Consider the following 5,670-nt stretch of genomic DNA (forward strand, 5'->3'; position numbering starts at 1 on the left):
TTTGGATTGCCTCAAACAACAAAGAGGAGCAGTTGGAACATCTCAGGAAATTATTTTCAAGATTTCGAGAGTTTGGTGTTACTATTAATTATTCCAAGTCGGTGCTCGGAGTTGCAGAAGTCGAATTTTAAGGATATGTAGTCAATTCAGATGGTATCAAACCTCTGCCATCCCGCGTAGAAGCAATCAAAGGGTACAAGTTGCCAGAAACTGAAAAAGAGCTGCGAAGGTTTTTAGGAATGATAAAATTTTATAGACGATTTATTCCTAATGCAGCACATCAACAGTCAAAACTTCATGCTATCTGTTCTGGAAATAAAAAGGGAACGAACGCAAAGATCCAATGGACAGAGGACTTACTTGAAGCTTTCAAGGAATGCAAGAACTCATTAGATGCAGCTCTACTTGTTCATCCAAAACTCAATGCTCCGACATCTTTGTGAATTGATGCATCGGATACAGAAATGGGTGGAGTTTTACAGCAATTTATTAGCGAAACCGGAAAGGCATCCCCACTGCAACTGCGGCACATTGATTACATACGGCAGCATACTGTCGACATAAGACATATTTCCGGAAAAGATAACACAGTTGCGGACGCATTATCTCGTTTGGATGCAGTATCATTACCATCACCTTTAGATTACAACGAATTGGCTCGTTCGCAAGAGTCCGACACAGAATTACAACAATTACTAAATGGTAACACATCTCTTGCCTTGAAAAAATGCTTGTCCCTGGCTCTAATGTTGAAGTTTATTGTGATGTGTCAACAAAAGCAATACGACCATACATATATAACCAAACATTTTCGCAAGCCTCTTTTTGAATCACTACATGGAATATCTCATCCAGGCATCCGAGCAACAACAAGCATGATTAAAACTCGTTTTGTTTAGTCATCAATATCTAAGGACCTGCATGTTTGGACCAAATGTTGTATATCCTGTCAAAAGGCAAATGTTAATCGCAACGTCAAGAGTCCTCTTGGAAATTTTGAGTTACCAACGGAACGTTTTAAAAACATCAGCATCGATTTAATTGGTCCGCTAACTCTATGTCAAAATTTCAGGTATGTTCTCACTTGTATTGACAGATTTACCAGATGGACCGAGGCTATACCGTTGACAGACATAACAGCAATAGCCGTTGCTTCAGCATTTCTGTCAGGCTGGGTTTCCCGATATGCAGTTCTGTCATCTATTACAACCGATCAGGGAAGACAATTTGAATCTGCTCTTTTTCGAGAATTTTCGCGGTTATTAGGAGTAAATATTACCCATACAACATCTTACCATCCGCAAAGCAATGGCCAAATTGAAAGATGGCATAGAGCAACGAAGGCAGCTATCAAGTCATACAAGTCGCAGAATTGGGTAAAAATTCTTCCTGTAGTTATGATGGGTTTGCACTCGGCAATTATTCAAGATGTTGGTTATTCTTCTGCTGAAATGGTTTTTGGTACCAACCTCTTAAGTAGGCATGGGATTATTATTTTCTTTTCTTTTCATTGTACAAAAAAATTTGATTGAGTCGAAAAAATATAAGTGACGTGTCAGGAAACAAAAATAAAAATATTCATTAATTTGTTAATTGTTTGCGTTTTATTTCGTTTTGCACCTTAACCACGTCAAATTCTTACTACCTAACCTAACAATGAACTCATGTTTAGGTAAAAGTCTGCATCCCAACCACCGTTGACCGTTGAATACGTTGACTTGCGTTTTTTCCTTTAGACGATGGCTCCACCTCCGTGTGTTCTCAAGTCCCAATCCATAAAGAAAGACGCTTCCTTGGGTCACCGGCCGGCTTGGCTTGAATTCGCCTCCATCATCAGATTTGACATCCAGCGGGCACCAACAAAACTTATAGTGGTAACCGTTGACCGTTGAATACGTTGACTTGCGTTTTTTCCTTTAGACGATGGCTCCACCTCCGTGTGTTCTCAAGTCCCAATCCATAAAGAAAGACGCTTCCTTGGGTCACCGGCCGGCTTGGCTTGAATTCGCCTCCATCATCAGATTTGACATCCAGCGGGCACCAACAAAACTTATAGTGGTAACCATAGTTGTCAGTTCGTGTCAGCTGGCTCTCTTTCGTTGACAGGAGGCGAATTCTAGCCATCAGATGGCACTGGCTGACTACTATGCGCTAGTAGATAGCGCTGGCTGTCCACTATGCGCTAGTAGATGGCGCTGGGGTTGCACCTTATGCCGCACACCATAGTACATAGAGAAATCGGTACCGAAAAAACTACTGGCGACAACTGGTAACAAAAACCTCGCTCTAAGAAAGAATACCAAGTGACTGAAATAAAGGGCACTACTCCGTTCCAGCGCCAGGATAAAAATGTTGATTTTGCTCTGAAGTTTTCTTTCATATCAATGACAAATGATGAATGAAAATGATGAAAACTATAATATCCAATTGCTCTTATAAGGTGAGTTGTTTCACATATTTAAGAGTGACATGACTAAAAAAATTCGTTTGGCAGAAAAGGCATTTCAAGGTTTCAAAATAAAAATCTTTTTTGAGTTATGTATGCCACTCTTCAATTACATAAGCGAAGACATTACTTGGTTAATTTAACCATACATATTTTTATCTCTTTTTATTGCTTGTATTATAATAGTCTATGAATTTAAACTTCTTTTTAGGGCGCAAGTTGTTGTGTCCATGCTTCTTCTTGTGACAGTTATTAGCATTGGGATGGAGACGAACATAACACTTACGGCCAGCACCTGTATCATGAATTGTAATGATGATATCCATTAAAATGCTTTGTCAGTTACTGTTGATGATAAGACGATTACGACTAATAGCACGTTTACATTGAAATTTTTATGATATGAATTTAACTAAATCCAAAAACAGATACACACCGTTTACATTGCCTTTTTGGGATGTGTTTAGTGACAATCTGCTGATTTCTGTTTATGTATATATACGTACCCATTTTTATGAAAATTTTTATTTCTAACAAGTAAAAGCGTGCTAAGTTCGGCCGGGCCGAATCTTATATACCCTCCACCATGGATCGCATTTGTCGAGTTTTTTCCCCGGCATCGCTTCTTAGGCAAAAAAAAAAGGATATAAGAAAAGATTTGCTCTGCTATTAGAGCGATATTAACAACAAACATATGGGTTCTTTGCAGTATAAACTTTTTGCTATCCAGCGGAGTAAAGCACATTTATTTCTATTTTATTTCCAATTTAATTTTTATACCCTCCACCATAAGATGGGGGGTATACTAATTTCGTCATTCTGATTGTAACTACTTGAAATATTCGTCTGAGACCCTATAAAGTATATATTTTTTGGTCGTCGTGAAATTATATGTCGATCTAGGCATGTCCGTCCGTCTGTCTGTCGAAAGCACGCTAACTTCCGAAGGAGTAAAGCTAGCCGCTTGAAATTTTGCACAAATACTTCTTATTAGTGTAGGTCGGTTGGTATTGTAAATGGGCCATATCGGTCCATGTTTTGATATAGCTGCCATATAAACCGATCTTGGGTCTTGACTTCTTGAGCCTCTAGAGACCGCAATTCTTATCCGATTGGAATGAAATTTTGCACGACGTGTTTTGTTATGATATCCAACAACTGTGCCAAGTATAGTTCAAATCGGTCCATAACCTGATATAGCTGCCATATAAACCGATCTTGGGTCTTGACTTCTTGAGCCTCTAGCGTGCGCAATTCTTTCCCGATCAGAATGAGTTTTTGCACGACGTGTTTTGTTATGATATCCAACAACTGTGCCAAGTATGGTTCAAATCGGTCCATAACCTGATATAGCTGCCATATAAACCGATCTCGGGTCTTGACTTCTTGAGCCTCTAGAGTTCGCAATTCTTATCCGATTTGAATGAATTTTTGCACGAAGTATTTCGTTATGATATCCAACAACTGTGCCAAGTATGGTTGAAATCGGTCCATAACCTGATATTGCTGTCATATAAACAGATCTGGGGATTTGACTTCTTGAACTTCCAGAGGGCGCAATTCCTATCCGATTTGGCTAAAATTTTGCATGACGTATTTTATTTTTACTTTCAACAACTGTGTCAAAAAAGGTTCATATCGGTTCATAACCTGATATAGCTACCATATAAACCGATCTGGGATCTTGACTTCTTGACCCCTAGAGGTCGCAATTATTATCCGATATGCCTGAAATTTTATACGATGGATCCTCTCATGACCATCAACAAACGTGTTTATTATGGTCTGAATCGGTCTATAGCCCGATACAGATCCCATGTAAATCGTTCTCTCTCTCTTTTACTTCGTGAGCCCCAATGGGCGCAATTCTTATACGAATTGGCTGAAATTTTACACAGGTCTGCAACATATAATTTAATTGTGGTCCGAACCGGACCATATCTTGATATCGTTTTAATAGCAGAGCAACTCTTTTCTTATATCCTTTTTTGCCTAAGAAGAGATGCCGGGAAAAGAACTCGACAAATGCGATCCATGGTGGAGGGTATATAAGATTCGGCCCGGCCGAACTTAGCACGCTTTTACTTGTTAAATTTAATATGAGCAAAAGAAACCAGGAGATGTGTGAGTGAATATCTTTGATTAACACAACGTTGCATAACATACCTGAAATTTGCTTACACCATAAGGTGTTCTTTAAGCATTGAGTAGATTTTCTTTTGCCCATTTGTAGTACGTAGCAAACCGAACGGCAAATACACAATTTCCACGAAGGTATAGTTCATTTTATCTAGTTTCGACGCATGTAATACCTCAACATGTGAATTCTCCTTGCCAATCGTTGAACAGTCAACTGTTAAATGGAAAAAAACCATTGCTGATAAATTATGTCCATATGAAATGTTAAATAGCGACTTACCTATTTCATAGTAGCACAGTTAAAATACTGTGAACTGAAATCAAACTGTTGCAGATGACGACATTTGCGACATAAGTCCGGTTCCCGTTCGGACTTATGCCGTAGGGTGGTCTCTGGTAAGAATCAGCGGGACTGCGATATGAAGACGCTGGATAGCCGGCGAAAGACCTCTTTTTGGCATAATTTGTTTGGGATTTGTAGGTATATACTTTTTCAATTTAAACAATATCTTACACCTTTTGCCTTAAGACTGGACAAATTTGAGTAACCATACCAACAGTTGCATTTTTGGTACTTTTATCGATTATTCCGGCCATGAAATCGGGTTTATTTGGGATTTAAAAATAAATCCTGTAAAAATGAGATTTATTTTGTGTGGCAAAACCTGCAAAAAAGACAGGATTAAGCACTTAAATCTCGAAAAGGCAATAAATCTGGATTTAGTGGTCAATGTAAACGTACTTTAATGGTGGGCGTCCTTGGGCTTACTCTACAATTAAAAAATCAAACAAACATACTCTTATGAACTTAGTTTATAAAAGTAAATTAACATAAAGAAAAATCCATTTTAATTTTATAATACACCTACACATGTCCAACGCTGGACATATAAAATTAAATGTTGCAATGAAGCAAATAATATACGTACCTTAAAATGCTGATTTTGTATTTATTTGTTGGATAAATTATGGGTAAAGAGTGTGGGGTTGAAGTCGTGGTGTATTGTGTTTTGCTGGTAATGGATTTTGGGACTATTTTTGAGTAGTGTTAGAATTGTATTGACGTCAACTACTTTTATAGAATC

At 38.2% G+C, this 5,670-nt stretch overlaps 1 long non-coding RNA gene across 1 annotated transcript; it reads right to left on the reverse strand.

Moving 5' to 3' along the window:
• Nucleotides 1-2,677: 2,677 nt before the first annotated feature.
• On the reverse strand, nucleotides 2,678-4,941 carry LOC106095003 (uncharacterized). The gene is made up of 3 exons (XR_001222670.2): nucleotides 4,866-4,941; nucleotides 4,613-4,799; nucleotides 2,678-2,741 (listed from the first exon to the last, which is right to left on the reverse strand). It is a non-coding gene; the product is annotated as an uncharacterized LOC106095003 (long non-coding RNA).
• Nucleotides 4,942-5,670: the final 729 nt, after the last annotated feature.

Source organism: Stomoxys calcitrans, chromosome 1, assembly GCF_963082655.1.
Source record: "Stomoxys calcitrans chromosome 1, idStoCalc2.1, whole genome shotgun sequence".
Taxonomy (NCBI): domain Eukaryota; kingdom Metazoa; phylum Arthropoda; class Insecta; order Diptera; family Muscidae; genus Stomoxys; species Stomoxys calcitrans.